General features: G+C 38.2%; 1 protein-coding gene and 1 long non-coding RNA gene across 16 annotated transcripts in view; one reads left to right on the top strand and one right to left on the bottom strand.

The window, feature by feature from the left end:
* The window catches only part of znf536 (zinc finger protein 536), a 496,275-nt gene that overhangs the window by 408,720 nt on the left and 70,608 nt on the right, over positions 1 to 16,947 (bottom strand). The gene's annotated exons all lie outside the window — the stretch shown is intronic.
* LOC141375116 (uncharacterized) lies at positions 12,072 to 15,541 on the top strand. Of its 2 annotated transcripts, XR_012382628.1 has the most exons (6): positions 12,072 to 12,393; positions 12,639 to 12,782; positions 13,505 to 13,621; positions 13,713 to 13,754; positions 14,074 to 14,160; positions 14,545 to 15,541. It is a non-coding gene; the product is annotated as an uncharacterized lncRNA (long non-coding RNA). The 2 variants fall into 2 exon arrangements; XR_012382629.1 differs by lacking the exon at positions 12,072 to 12,393 and having other exon boundaries at positions 12,750 to 12,782; positions 14,074 to 14,204.

The raw sequence follows: 16,947 nt of genomic DNA, 5'->3' as shown, positions 1-16,947 counted from the left end.
GTTTTATTTCAGCCTCTGGGAGTTGATACCAATCGGCCCCCACCTGCTAAACTTACTGACGTGCCTCCGCGTTGCCTTCTGCTCAGCTTGACTAACATAAATATGTAATTGGAGCACAAACAACGATGAGTGTGTGGGTATGAATGTGTGTGTGATGGGGGGAGGGGTGTGTGTAAGTGAAAATGTGCTTTAAATGCTGTAAGCCCTCACTCCCTTGCCACCTTGCCTAACAGTCTTGTGTCAAGCGCATTGGGAGCGTTGTAAAGATCAGGAGTGTGACAGTGAGACACACACACACACACACACACACATGCAGCGCAGAGGCAGAAGAGCAGCGTGAGGGTCTATAAAGCAGCGCAGTGACGCGGGTAGGCAGATGAGAAGAGAGCGGAAACGTAAAACAGCATGAGGACTCGGTTGGTGACGACATCCTGGCGGAGGTTAAACAGGCCCCGATTACCTTGATTTATAATCCTCCTACTGTGTCAGAGAGAGGAAAAAAGAGGGAGAGTGAATGGGTCAGTGGCAAATGAGGATTTGTGTGAGATGATGGAAAGGAGAAATCTTTTAAAATCAGATTAAAATTAAAGCAATCACTGTTGTTTTCTAGGGGTCAAATGGGTTTGCAGGGATGGTTCATCCATAAATGAAAATGTCACATCATTTACTCACCCTCAAATAGTATCAAAATGTGTATGATGAAAATGAAGAAAGGTAAAATCATTGACAACCTTAGTAGGAAGAAAATACTATCTACTGTAAATGATAAACTCCAGATTGTAAAGTGTAATACTGGATAAATCTATATAATATATATATAGATATCTATATAATATTGTAAAACATTATTACTGAATAATTATAATCTTTCTGTGCAATTTATTTGAAATATGTTGTATTACACATTTACTACAATTGCTAACAGTTTTGTGTTATGTTTAATGTAATGTGTATTTATATACAGTCATGAGGAGGGTTCTCTCCACACCACCACTAGTGTGCAGTGATCACTTGGATGATACGACAGCAGCCTCAGGTCAATGGCACCAGTGTGTTCACCATACTGTACACCAGCTATTGGTGAAGTAGAGAGACAGTAATGGAGCCAATGCGGTGGGGTTGATTAAGAGGACGTGATCGGTTATGACTGATGGAGGGAATTTGGTCAGGACACTGGGGTTACACCTCTACTCTTTACCAGAAGTGCCATGGGATTTTAAGTCAGGACCTTGGTTTAAAGTCTCATCCGAAAGACGGCACTCACTGACAGTATTGAGTCCCCATCACTATTCTGCCCGGTCAGATGGATCCATGCTTTCACATTGCTGATGCCAAATTCTGACCCTACCATTCAAATGTTGTGTGTGTGTGTGTGTGTGTGTGTGTGTGTGTATGAACTGATATAAATGATTTATCAGGATCAGCATTACAGATGTCCTTAGTGTAATTTCTGATCAATTTAATTAATTTAAATAAAGGCACTAATACAATTACATTTAAATAATGCTTTAGTGTAGTGTTGGTATTTTAACATTTATAAACAATTACATCATTATTATTTTATACTTATTTTTTGTCTTTTTGATGGTTACCAAGGGTTTTTTTTTCTACTGAATTACTTTTCTTTTGACATTCTTTAGACATCATGCTGACTATACAATAAGTGGCAGTTAATGTCAGCAATAAGAGTGTAGTAGATTGTTAGGTTAGTACTAGGGCATCAGTATGAACGCACAAAATAAAATTGTGACAAAAAACAAATAAATCAAATGGCAATAAGGAGAGAGGGAGAGAGAGGAAAAGTGACAGTCTTGACATGAAACATAAGAAGTGTGGACAGAGTGAGTGTTGGACAGAGGAAGATTGAGGGAAATGAAGAGTGGTGGTTTGTCTCAGTGTTGAATCTGTGAGAGCAGTGGCGTCCACTGAAGTGCCTGAGGGAGTTCAGTCCTTCTGCTCTCTCTCTCTCTTTCAGTCTCTCCCTCTCTCTGAAACTAAGGCTGAAATTCCTCATGCCCATGAGAAGCAGAAACAGAAGGAAAGAGAGTGAGAAACCCAGCATTCCTTCAGCAGCCCAGCGCTGTGCCGCCGCCACAACAAAAGAACCATTCAGGGGGGCCCGCTTTAAAAAGTTGAAGAGTATGTCTAATTTTGGTCAAAGTTCATTAGAAAGCACAAAAGCAGGAGCTCACTCAGAACATAAGGACAGTCACTGAGGCAAGTGCTTCGTGCCAGCGCTGATAAGACGGGACGGGCGACTACAAAGCGCTCCTTAAGAGGACTTTGAAATAGAGGGAGGGAAAAGAGAGAGAAAAGAAGGGGTCTGCATTCTCCATTTGGAATATGTCATGGTTTTAATGCAGTCATGTCAATGTGTATTAACGCAAGGGGTTAAACTAGTAGAGGGCAATATTTGAATGTCAAGAAAAAGAATAGCAAATTGCTGTAAAAAATGGGGAGGAAATCATTTTAAGCTATAATTAGAAGTTTTTCCATTATTTTGATTATTTATTTACTTTAAAAAAGTTATAAGCATTAAACAAATACAGCCAGCTATGTGGATGATCTCAAAAACGCAAACCTTGATTTGAAGCAAAGTATTATTCGAAAATAGGACAAAAGGACAAAGGTCGAAGACTGTGTACATAACAGATTTAATGAGGAAAAAGAATGATAATTCCATGAAGCACTGCGAATGGCACCATCAAATTAAAACAAAGAAAAAGAAATCTTTACTTGAAGTTGTTATTTGTATCTACAGAAACAATATATTTTAGGTATTTTGCAAACGAGCAAATTGACAAAAACAAAACAATTACAGGGGGAAAAATATATTAGTATTGAAGATTTTAGGAGCATTTGTGACAGTTCATTGGAGAGGGTGCATTTTAAGAACTCAGATTGGTAGAATTTTATGTACAGCATAATATGTAATCTGCACTATATTCAATATTAGGCACAACTATATATACATTTATATATGAGCAATATCAAGTGAAGAGCAGTGCAATATGGCTGTATAGCACTAGTGGTGGGAAGTGTTAGTGTTCACTGTTCAACCGCATAATCGCATATAAAAAAGAAAATTAAACACGGAGAATCTCAAAAAGCCGACCATCAAAACAACCGGAATAGTTGGGTAATATTTTATTTTGATGGTCCATTTGAGGGCGTACTCACACTATGTACAGTTTCCTTGAACTGGGCCAAAGCACGCTTTTCCTGTCTCCACTCGCACTCACATTACATTTGGGCCTGAGCACACGAACGTCATCGATGATGCGCTGTTCAGTAAGCGCTTTCACTCAGCACAGTGGAGATTTCTTTAGTTAAATCTTTTAGGCCGTTTGATATGTGGTGGCACACAGTCAAATATTTCGCCGAACAGATCAGCCACTTTTGACGCTCATAAACAACTATAAAGTCCTCGTGCTAGAGGAATTAGGAGGTTTGCTGAAGGTGCAACTGTCGAGCAGTGAGGGGTTTGGGTCTTTAATAAACTACGATTGAACAGTACGAATGACTTATTAATCCATATCAAACATTCATTCATTTTCTTTTCGGCTTAGTCACTTTATTAATCCGGGATTGCCACAGTGGAATGAACCGCCAAATTATACAGCACGGATGCCCTTCTAGTCGCAACCCATCTCTGGGAAACATCCACACACACTCATTTACACTCATACACTAAGGCAGGGGTCACCAACCCTGTTCCTGGAGAGCTACCTTCCTGCCGAATTCAGTCCCAACCCTGATCAAACACACCTGAACCAATTAATAGTACCTAAAGCAGGACTTGATAATTACAAACAGGTGTGTTTGGTCAGGGTTGCAACTGAAATGTGCAGGAAGGTAGCTCTCCAGGAACAGGGTTGGTGACCCCTGCACTAAGGACAATTTAGCCTGCCCAATTCACCTGTACCACATGTCTTTGTACTGTAGGGGAAACCGGAGCATCCAGAGGAAACCCATGCCTTTGCAGGGAGAACATGCAAACTCCACACAAAAATGCCAAATGACCCAGCCCAGGATCGAACCAACGACCTTCTTGCTGTGAGGCGACAGCACTACATACTGCGCCACTGCACCACCCCATTTCAAACAGTCCCTTAAAAGTCACGTCTCGCTTTCCGTTTCGGGCTCAGGCATGTTTTTGCACTCAGCATACCACACCAAAGCCTAAGTAAACCGTGCTCAGGCACACCTCTTCCAACCGATTCAGAGCACTCACACTTCTCAAACAATCCAGAAAACAGAAAACAATCCAGAGCATAGTGTGAGTAGGCCCTGAGTATCAGTAGACTGTCTGCTTAATATCTCTTGATACTGCTCCTTCATACTATAAGCAATTTAGCAAGTACATGTCAATTTACACTAACCCTAATCCCAACCTAACAGTCTACTTATAATCTAATTATAATTAGTTGGCATGTAGATCCAATGTAACTTAAAGGGCACCTACAGTAGGTTACCCCTTTTTCCAGATTTAATATAAGTATTTTGTGTCTCCAGAATGTGACTGTAAAGTTTTAGCTTAAAACACCCATCAGATTTATTATAGCTTTCTGAAGTTTCTGTTTTATAGCTTATAACAGCTTGTTGCTGTTTTTTGTACTGGGCCTTTAAGGCTAGTCCTCCCTGCCCACCGTTCCCTCGTGCCTGTCAGCATGCCTCAATCACCACCCTCGGTTGCCTCAGACAACAGACCGACATAAAGTAAGATCTCACATAACGTTTGTGAGAAATATTACAGTAAGAACTTTACCAATGAGTATTTGATGCATTTGTTGTTGAGTTGCAATGATGAGTCACACACAATGTCGTAAGTTCACGCACGCACACACAGACACACACACACACAGACAGACAGACAGACAGAGGCGTTCAGCTTTGCATTATTTTTGCACGCAAATGTGACAGGATATATGTTAATATCCACTGCTGTACGGGTATCTGTTGTGTTAATGTACAACATAAACCTGATTTAACGTCCACAAACCGGAATTTAAGCGTTGTCATTCATAATTGTTCTGACACGCGGCTGTGCTGATGAAGTTAATCTGAAGTAAATCGCTGTAATTCATTACACACATTTTTGTTTTAAAACATTTTAAACTTGTAAAATTCATTCTTGATCACATTTAAGTGATTGATGATCTTTGCAAACTGAACAGACCTTTTATTCCTGGTTGCTTTGGCACGTCGTCTACTTCAGAGACATGTCAATTAATTCGGTGGGCGGGGGGACCGCATTCTTACGTCAAGTTGTGGTCGGTCTGAAAACTGCTCCATTTGGTCCACCAGTTTTATGTTGTTAAATTGAACAAAAAAAAAAGACTGGGTGTGTTTATATCACCCCAATATGACGGTATATACACTGTACCTACACATATGTCTGTCCAAACAGCTTAAAATGTAGATTTTTTACCATAGGTGCGCTTTAATTCAACAAACAGACCACCAAAATAAAGTGTGACCAACAGTTGCTTAAAAACACATCACTTTAGTGTTAGTATTTGAATGATTCTCTAGCGTAATGTTTAAAGTGATGACAAAAGTGATTTTGCTCACATTTTAAGATAAGGCTGAACAGTCTACAGAGATTTCCCAGTATTTCTGCATTGCAATCTGGAAAACACAATAATTAACCCAGAAAAAGCCAAAGCAAACAGTAGCAGATTACTAAGGAGACAGATCGCTCTTTACTAGTTTTATAATGATTTGATCAACTGTAGATTGAAATGCAAAAAGAAAACGCTACATTTTTCTCTCCTAAGTACTTATTATGCGATCTCTGTCTCTATCTTGTGGTGCAACAATCTTTGGTCTGCTCAGTATGACTGGCTGATGGCCACCAACGAGCCGAATCTCCAAAATTATAAATATTAAAATTTTATATTAATATTATAAATATTTAAAAAGCCACTATCCTTATGAATAAACGGCATTTTTTTAATCTAAACAACTACATTCTCACCTAAAAAAAGTCTTAAAAGTACATTATGTTGTCCAACAGCTGCAATATTTGTTAAACTGTAGTGAGTTTATTAATCTGCTGTCACTCTAAATGGGCGGAGTAATACAAAAGTGTGAAGAGGCTGTACGAGTGCTGTTATTGCAAAATATCGCACAGCTATCCGTAAAACTGTGTTTATATATATATATATATATATATATATATATATATATATATATATATATATATATATATATATATATATATATATATATAAATATATATATATATATATATATACAATCTATATATATATATATATATATATATATATATATATATATATATATATATATACAATCTATATAAATATATATATATATATATATATATATATATATATATACAATCTATATATATATATATATATATATATATATATATATATATATATATATATATATATATATATATATATATATATATATATAAACAATTAAGTCAAAATGTTTGTAATATTATCAGTGCAATACCTAAATATGTTTACAAGACGAATTTCCTCTAAGTCATTCAGTTATTTGAGAATGTGCCTTTCTGAGAATTAAACAAACAGTATTGAATGCAGATTTTAAAGGCATTTCCACAGTGCCTCCAAAGGAGAGACTGCCAGTGGAGATGGCCTATAATTGCTAAAGCGAGTCCTAGTGTTGTAAATGGATATTGGAGATTAGATCTCCCAACTGGAGGGGCATGTCATTTTCCTATTTTTCCTCTTATTGATTTTGCTTGCTTTTATACTGTCATGGCCAGAGAGGTTAACCCGTTCTTAGCCAAGCAACCCAGCTATTTGGAACGAACATACACCAACAGATGACCTTTTAATCGCTGGACTAGTTGGCACCCGCAGATCAATTCAATCAACCTGACAAACTCTCAGTTTTATCAGGAACAGAACACAAACCAAATCAATCAACTTGCTTCTGATCAGGTAGTGATTAACCTACTCCTCCTCCCTTGTGTTTGAACTACAGACAGAGCGACATATTTCAGACGTTTCGTTTCATCGCGCACACACACAGCACCCTTTCCATCCCGCTGAGTGTGTGCTGGCTTATGGGAGCCATGCTCGCTCACTCCTAATCTCCTAATCAATAGTGAAGGCTCCCAATTAACCAAGGCCTGAAAGCCTCATATGGGCCCCCAGCATCGCTGCCATGTGGCTCTTCCCTCACTATCTGTATGTGTTTGTGTCACATGTGCGACCGTGAACCCATCCCCCAAACGACGTCTCTAACAGACAAACATACACACAGTGTATTCGCAGAATCAAGTGGTTTACAGGCAACTTAACCCTCTTTCTAATACACATTCCCTCGCTCTACTCTCGCTAGCGCCACAGGCTTATTTTAAGTGTCTCTTCTGCTGGATTATTTCCTGATGCTGTGGGCGATGTTTGGTGTGACAGCGGCAGTATGTCAGCGCCTGATTTGACTGCAGGGCGACTCTGTGTTTATACTGAGTGAGCGGTGACAAGGCCTTATGAAAGGTGACTTCAGGCTCTACACAAAACAAGAGAGTTTCTGGCTTTTCCTTTTCAGACACAACAGTGGAGGGGGGAAATAAAACAGATGCACACAAATCCACTCCACAGCTGAAAGACGCATTTAAGTGCCACCTGCAAACCTATTAACCGAGTATGCCTAGCAACAGTGCGTCTACCTTATTGTTCGGCACACAATCCCCTCCATTAAGTTCGTTCGACATATCTGTTTTAACCAGCACCTGACATTTAAAGGCAACTGCAAGCCAAGTACACTTAACTACCATGCTCCTTTAAAGACGGTTTTACACGTGACTAATTATTAAGAGCGGAAGCAGCCGTTGGCGTAGAGCGCTAGGGATCGCCGTTCCAGGTTTGTAAGGTGAGACTCTCACGTCTGACTTTATCTCCCGCTCTCCGTCCCCTCTCCATTCTTTGCGTTATTTTTACGTCTCCCTCAGTGCCCGGAGATAACGGCTCGTCAATATTTAATGGACATGCTCCAACGAGAGCACGCCGGCGACAGGGAGTGAATGATATTTTGCTGTCAGAGGCCTATCTGATCAGGAGCTGTCCACAGGGGTACGGGCCCTTGAGCCGGAATAATTCTCTTAGAGCAGGACAGGAGAGAGGCCTCATCTCCATCCGAGCCCCCTCAACCACACACCAATCAGTCTACCACTATGGACTTAGGCTACTATCAGGCTAATGAAAACAAATGACTTATCAAGCTCCAGACAAACCAATTTCAGACATTCATCATGGCCCACATGGATTTCGGAAATCCCATCAAGTCTGTCCCCCTCTCGTTGTTCTCAGCGCATCTCCGATCCCACATGACTGACTGTCCTCGTCCCTCTCCTCATCCGTTTTGGCCTCATAAAGTCTTCCTCGTCTAACAGACAGGCCTAGATGGGCACACACAATGCAATAGTGCTCGTGAAGGCTGCAATTTAGCAGCAATTTGGTCACACGGTTTCGGAATCGTCGCAAACGCTTTCGGATGCCAGGCTGACGTGTTGGTAAATGTTGTTGTCTCGACATCAGCCAAGATGACATTAGGCTGTGTTTCTGCTAAGGGGTTTAAAGGTGGCTCATGAGCGGAGATTGTAGCTCATTGATGCTGGGATGGATATGAGTGATGTTGTCCAACTTGCGTAATTGTCAAATCTCAAAACAAAAGTTGCTACGGCTGTTGGGAACTGATTGATGGGCAGGTGGCAGGTTGATTTGGACAGGAGGGAAGTTCTCATCAGATGGATGGACCAGTGCCAGCTTGTAGTAGGAGAAAGATTAATGCAGAGAAAAGACAGGGAAGCTAAGTAGCTGTAAAACAAATTCACATTTTGGGTTGCTTAATGCACCAACACAACTTACTTAGATTAGTGCACTCTCTTTATAGATTTGAGCAATTTGAATAAGTGTGATTTTTTAATTTATTTGTTTCCTTAACCCTTTAACTACCCCACTAAGAAAAAAAAATGTTAAAAGTACCGGACATAATACATCTATTATTAAAAATCTAAAAATATGAAGTCAAAGACCCTTTTGATTTTATTTTTATTTTTTTTATATTTAAAATGAAACCTTTTTGAGTACTAAATCACCTTTTTGTAGTATGCCATAAAATATTTTAGATTCTCATTTAACATGCTTTCTTGTTTTGTTTTGTTTTGTTTTTTTTTACAATAAAATCAAAACAAAATGTAGTAGTGCAACAGGATTATGTCTTTTTGTTTTTGTTTTGTTTTGTTTTGTTTTTTGTTTTTTTTTCGAAAACCAACAATGGTGTGTGTGAGAGCCATTATTTAAAAAAGTCATTCTTTAAATGACTTTAATAGTCATTATTCAAAACAATGAAAACATGCTCAACCATTTGGTAGAGGGGCAGTCAAAGGATTAAATGCAGCAAATTTTTGTATGTTTTACAAAACAAACTACAATTACAAACCAGTCAGTAATGTTTTCTTCCATGTAGTTTTTCCCAGCAAAAAATGGATATGAATTAGAGGTTGAATAATGAGTTTTGTGTTACAATTACACATTCAATTACAACATTATGATGAAATAAAATAATATGTTAATGATGGTATGATTACAAAAATTTAAATATTTATTTATAAAAAAAATACTTTTTTTATTCATTCATTCATTTATTCATTCATTCATTCATTTTCGGCCTAGTCCCTTTATTAATCTGAGGTCGCCACAGCGGAATGGACCGCCAACTTATCCAGCATATGTATTACGCAGTGGATCCCCTTCCAGCTGCAACCCATCGCTGGGAAACATCCATCCACACACATGCACTATGGACAATTTAGCCTTCCCAATTCACCTGTTCCACATGTCTTTGGACTGTGGGGGAAACCGGAGCACCCAGAGGGAACCCATGCGAACATGGGGAGAACATGCAAACTCCACACAGAAATGCCAACTGACTTAGCCGAGGCTCGAACCAGCAACCTTCTTGATGTGAGGCAATTGTGCTACCCACTGTGCTGCCCTATTATTATTATTTATTTTTATATTATATTATTATTATATTATTTTTGCAGGAATTACGTTCTAAAAATAACATGCAATGGGCAAAGTCCGTGAAGTAGTCAGCTTCCGTTTTTACAATTATTATAGATGTTTTAAGGCTGTAAAACTCCTCACTACACACTTTATCACTTTTTCTCAGACATGAATTAACATTTTCACACTGTTCTCTCATTTAAACACTCTCAAAGTTCAAACTTTTGTAGAAAAATAAGTCCAATATTGTTGAATGAAACCAAAGATCAAAACCCGTTGTCAGGCACAAACATTCATCGTTGTCAGCAAAAGGTTCATAAAGCTTTTTAGCTTTTGTGCGGATAATGTGAGACACTGCTCGCTGCAGAGCCACTTGGGCTCCAATGAGGGGGAGCTTGAGCTCCAACTCCACCTCCTATAAGCTGTTTTATTGAGTACATCCACCTCACCCCTAACCCCAACCCCCAGTGACATCACTTGTAGAAGAAGTACAAGGAAAGAGGAGCTGGAGCTCAAGCTCCCCCTTGCTGGAGCTCGGCTTTGCCCAAGTGGCTCTGCAGTGAGCACCACTTGGATAATATTGCCATCCAGCACAACATTCTTTTGTCCTGCAGTCACTGATCCACAAACTAAAGCAGACTCCATCTTTAAGGGAGTCGCACAGCGGTTGCAGCGTGCACATGACAGTTGGAAGTATCACTCATTGACGTGCACATTCGCATGTTATTTAGAATGAAATTACTCACTCTTAGGCGCTCTGTGGTGGGACAGAAATATGAACAGGGTCCTGAGTCATGGCTGGGCATCGCAAACAGCTGCCGACTTCTGGTGTGCAAAACCCTTTACGATGGTCTTTCTGCGGACAGTTACAACACATTTTGCGACCGTGTTGGAACTCACACTGCTAGCAATCGAATATTTATGTTATTTTGGCAAGCTGAACGCATTCTGTACTGTACAGAAGACACAGAGGAGATTGATTGACAGTGATCTACAGCCAATCAGGACACAAAACACAATGAGATGTAAATCTAAAAAAAGCATGTCAAACTGCAGTAAAAAACGCGCCAGAATCAGTAAAATGTGAAGAAAAGCTAATCAAAATCAAAGGCTGAGAGGTTGGGGATGTCTGTGAAAGACTAATAATGTTCTTTCAGACTAATGGTGTCCTACGAGAAACTAATAATGTAATCTAAAACATGCTGGATAAGTTGACAGTTCATTCCGCTGTGGCGACCCTGGATAAATAAAGGGAATAAGCCGACAAGAAAATGAATGAATGAATGAATTAATTAATTAATGAATGAGACCAGTGATGTCCTGTCAGACTAATGATGTGAAAGACTGATAATGCAAGAGACTAGTGATGCTTAGTTTTTCTGATGTCCTGTCAGACTAATATTGTCTTGCGAGAGACTAGTGATGTCATGTGTGATTCTAGTAATGTCGGTGAGATGCTAGTTATGTCCTGCGAGAGACTAGTGCCTGTAAGAGACTAGTGATGTCATGTGTGATTCTAGTAATGTCTGTGAGATGCTAGTAATGTCCTGTGTGAGACTAGTGATGTCCTGCGAGAGACTAGTACCTATGAAAGACTAGTGATGTCCTGTGAGAGACTAGTGCCTGTGAGAGAGGCTAGTGATGTCCTGTGAGAGACTAGTGATGTCATGTGTGATTCTAGTAATGTCTGTGAGATGCTAGTAATGTCCTGTGTGAGACTAGTGATGTCCTGCGAGAGACTAGTACCTGTGAAAGACTAGTGATGTCCTGTGACAGACTAGTGCCTGTGAAAGACTAGTGATGTCCTGCGAAAGACTAGTGGCTGTGAAAGAAACAAGTGATGTCCTGTGTGGGACTAGTAATGTCTGTGAGGTGCTAGCCAAACTGATGATGAAACTAATGATGTCCAGTGAGAGCCTAGTGATGTCATGTCAGACTAATCATTTGAAAGGCTAATGATCCAAGAGGCTATTGTTTACTATAGTTAAACTTTCTAGGTAAACTTTTCTTGAAAAAGGGGAAGAGAACTAATCTTACTTTTAACATCTGAATACACTGTTAGACATTTCTGTAAATTACACAGTTATTTACTGTATTTCACCCAGTGTAATACTGCAAATTCCTTTTACGGTAAATAACTGTATTTACTGTTGCATTATGGGAATTTAGTGTGACGTCGAACAACATATACAGCGATGTACTGTATTTGTAAAAATTCGTGTATTATACTGTATTTTCCACAACTGCTTCAACGCCACCTTGCGGCGATTCGACTACTCTGCACCACATTTTGCCTGAGGACCCTGGAGCAATTCTGGAGGACAATTTATTAGTGTGCCTGAAGAACATACTGGATTTAACAAACTTTACTCTGGTAAGCTGAGGCAGTGTTTCATTTTACAGAATGTTTTGTGGACGAGAATAGAACAAAGTAAAGTATAAAGTTGGCTATTATTATTTTCTCTGGCTTGGCGTTATTTCGCCCATTTGAGAAATATATCATCTATTAAGATGTTACCTTTATTTAATTTATTACATTAACACTACTATTACTTTAAATAAGACTGTTTATGACTATTAGCCATTGTTCTCGTCATATCTTTTTATTTATTTACATAGGAACCGGTGTTGCAGCGGGTTTTGGTTTAGGAGGGAACCAGAGGTATGCAGACAGTTTTGGAGGACACTTAGCACGAGACAACGGTCCGGCAGAGAGTGTTTTCCCCCAGAAGAATATGAATGAAAGACCAACAAATAATCCAGGTAAAAGCGCGTCTGTCTGTGCTGACAACACTCGACATTGATTTGAGCACCTCTATTAGCATTTGTTTGCTCGGCAACATTGGCTGAAGCGATCTTAAAATGGTAATGTTAACTGTTAGCTAAACTGAGCTAAGTTTATACTTAATTGGACTCAAACTCATTTTAACGTGCAACGTTTAACTTATATTGATTTATACTATATATATTAGATGTTGTGAACTTATTTTTCTCTGGTTTAGAGTAACTTATAACGTTAGCTTGAGAAAATAACATCGCGACGTAACCTATAAGAACGCTAACGTAAATCTATAACGTTACAATATGCATAGAGGTAAAGTTGGTTATATATTCGCACATTCGTTCATTTAGAAGACTCTATACTGTTTACCATGTTACTTTGAATATTCGATCAGAATTAGCATGCCAGTATGACTTGAAATCAACATTAACACTGTTTATTTGACCGTGAGCATGTTGTACTTTGATAGTCATTATGTTAGCTGCTAAAATGATTTCGCTATTTAGAGTTTGCAAATAATACTTTTATGAAATTAAATTATTAAGGGGGAAGTCTGAATCTGCTAATATAAAACCAATTTTACCTCTATGCATTATGCTAATAACCACCTTTTTGCTATTTATTGTTTGCTAATTATTTTTTTGTCACAACTCTTGACATTTGGTTTAACATAATTGTTACCATTATATTTTTTTCTGTTTAGATATGGCACTGGCACAGCAGCAGGTTTTGTCTGAAGAAACAAACAGCATTTCAGAGGAACATCTTGATCAGCACAGCCTTATGCTTAAAAAATAAGCAAGACCAGTAAGCAACCAAGGTAAACAAATAAAAAAAAGTTGTGTGGAGGTTGTGGATTGTAGCATGGTATTCTTATCTGTATTTTTGGCTTTTTTATGGTCTCAATATAGAATACTGGGAGCCTGCCTGTGCAAACTGGACCTCATACAACAGTGAGTACTGTACATCTATTTGTTTCTCAATATAGTAACGTTACTTTTAATACAAAATGTGTCACATGTTTAATTGCTAGCTAAATAAAAAAATCTTTTTCCCTTTTTTATTAAACCATTTAGTAGGGTTTTTTCATCTTTGTTTATAATATTTTTGAGCAGATTGAGGTCTGTCATGGGTCAGACATTTCAAAATACAATAATCAGTATTGGGATACATGCATTTGTCTATGTATTAAATGTCTTTTTCCCCATTTCATGTTGCCTAAATATTTTGTAATAAATAAAATAATACAATTTTTTGTATAAATAATTCCAGAGGATGAAACAAAATGCACAGCAACAACCAAAGTGAGCCAGAAGATAGCAGGAGAAGTACTGAAGAGAATGACAACCATGAACAACAGTGAGTTATCCTTCTTTCACCAGCTAACTGAGAACTTGGATTAGGTGAGACACTCTCAATAGTTGTATCAGTATTCAGTCAGTTTTAGTTTATTAGGAATACATAAAACAAATAGTCTAATCTGTCCTGCAGTGAATCAACCCATCACAAATGCTACAATGTTTTTGTAAAACCTTGTTAGGGAAAAAAATAAACAGGACATTCTGGTTAGTTCTCTTTTAAACATGGTAGTGAGCAGGTTATGAGCAGGAGCCAGTTGCTCAGTACCAGCTGAAAACTAGCCCAACCTAGCTGCCATGCTTCAAAATAATTAACCAGTATATGATTTATTTTTTTTAAACAAGCTTCTTCTATGCTTATGTTAGTCTGTTTGTCCTTATCCAGAGTTCTTCATAATCCTGGACTGGGCCAAATCCTGACCAGATGCTGTGGTGGTCATGGAGGAGTGAATCCTAAAAGACACACGTGATCAATGAGTTTCCGCATTGATCCAATGGGCCAGCCTGACCACCCGCTGGTGAACTTTCAAGCCTCTGGTGCCTAGACTGCGGCCTTGCACAAGTTTGGCTAGAGGAGAACTGGTCGTGCCCAACTGAGCCTGGTATCTCTCAAGGGATTTTATTCTACACTTTCGTCAGTTGGTGAAGTTTGTTCCATGCCACTGTCTCCACTGGATCACTTGGCTACGATTGGTGGATCGGTGGATTTGCTCTTCAGTGTTTGGACTTTCAGCAGTGACATTTACTGCTTCAATTCTGAAAACTGGACTGAAGCAGCTTCAATTTACAAGAACTTCTATGTTAAGCTGCTTTGACATCATTGATCTACATTGTAAAAGTGCAATAGAAATAAAGATGAATTGCATTTGAACATGTGAATTCAGACCTTGTTGAGCATTTGACACCAGAACTAGTAATATTTTAAAGTTGGGTTGTTTCTGAGTCGGCTAACAGTTACAAATATTTATTTTTCCAACAATATGCAATTCAGAAGTTTAAATTTTTATTGTACATGTATGTTCTAGTGCTTTGTGTGATTTATTTATTTTTAATGTGTTGATTTTATTGCTTAATGTAATTTTCACACATTTTCCTTAAATGCTTTAAGCATTATTAATGTTTTAAAGAATGGAATATTTTGTAATTGTGTCTGGTTTAATGTCAGTAGTACTTAGTACAATTGGGTTTTTTTTTCTCAACAATATGCAGGTCAGACACTTAAATTAGTTTTGTACATGTATGTTAATGTGCTTTGTCATTTTCAATGTTTTTTTTTCTTAAAATAAAATATTTTGAATGATTGAAATGTAATGTTTTTACACATTTTTAAGCTTGTTTTAAGCATCTCCAATGTTTTAAATAAAGAGTGTTTATTTTGTTAATATTTTGTAATTGTGTCTTTTTTAGGTCTATAGTATTAAAATAATATTAATAAAATTATATTATAAAATATTTAGGACAAAATTAAAAGGTTTACAGTAGCTAACTGTTAACTTAGGTTTTTACAGTAGTTAACCATTTTCAGACACTACAGTAACATGCTGTAAACGGATTTACAGTTGTATACTGTAAATCTAAAATACAGTAACTTACTGGCAACAGTGTTGCCAGTAAGTTACTGTAAAAACCCTTTGAAATGTCTAACAGTGTAGTAATAAACATAAACCATTAGCAAGGTCAGTAAGGGAGTTGTAAAGGAATGATTAGGAAAGATAAAAACCATCAATCATCGTTCAGCAGGTCTGACTTTAACTGAAGCAAACAGAAGCTATAGCCTCTTAATACCTCACACATCATGTCTTATTGCCACATGGATTCAGCCATGCATTACTTGCTTGCCCTAAAAGTGTCTGCAACATGATCACCCAACAGTGGACGCAATGTTGTGTAGACTTCAGAACACAGACTTGATGCTGAAAATACTGGACAGCTTTCACCAAAAAATAATGTCTATACAATAGGAGAAAGTGTGCACTACTGTAACTGTATGTCGTGGGTGCTTGTGAGCTCTGTTCTTTAATAGGTTTCCTGTCCTTCCCCTCCCTGATCAGAGTGTTAAGAGGAAACAATGGCTAATTACAGAATAAGGTTAGTGAGAATGGGAGAATTGGGACCCCCATCACCCCCCCCTCCTCTGTTCTTAATGAGCTCTGGGTCTGACCTTGTACAGCCAACACTCCCTGGCACAACCCTGGGTATATCAGTGAACGTGCGCACACACACACACATATATATATATGCCCAGCCTTTTTTTACTAATTGAACTTCCACTAAACATGATGTGTTCTGTCATGCTCACATACTCAACCTCAGCAGATACTTAACCGAAAATGTGCTTTTTGTTTAATAATCATTTACTCATCCCCTTGTCACTTCAGAACTGTATTATTTTCTGTTCACCGTGACACACAACATAATCTAATCTAGAATGGGCAAGCGGTTGGTGACTTACACTGACCAATTACAAATATTAAAAATCACCATGAATACATAAGTATTATAAAAGTAACCCATGACACATAGCCTTTTCCCCTCTGTACATCAGAATTAATGCATCTCACAAATGTAAATGTAAATGTGAATAGCCTGGTCTGTCACGTTTTTGGGTCCCCTTGAAACATTTCTGTTGTGTTCCATGCCATTTGAAAGTGTTGTGAGAAAATGCAGCATGTTTTATTTATTTGTTTGCATTGTAAGAAAATGCAGCGTGTTTTTTTTTTTTTTTTATGTGTTTGTGCTGTGAGGATATGCAACATGTGTGCTGTCAAACAAATGAAGATCTTTTTTC

This window comes from Danio rerio, chromosome 7 (assembly GCF_049306965.1).
Source record: "Danio rerio strain Tuebingen ecotype United States chromosome 7, GRCz12tu, whole genome shotgun sequence".
Lineage (NCBI taxonomy): Eukaryota > Metazoa > Chordata > Actinopteri > Cypriniformes > Danionidae > Danio > Danio rerio.
Note: the sequence above shows the minus strand (reverse complement) of the source record. Positions and strands in the feature narration are given on the sequence as shown.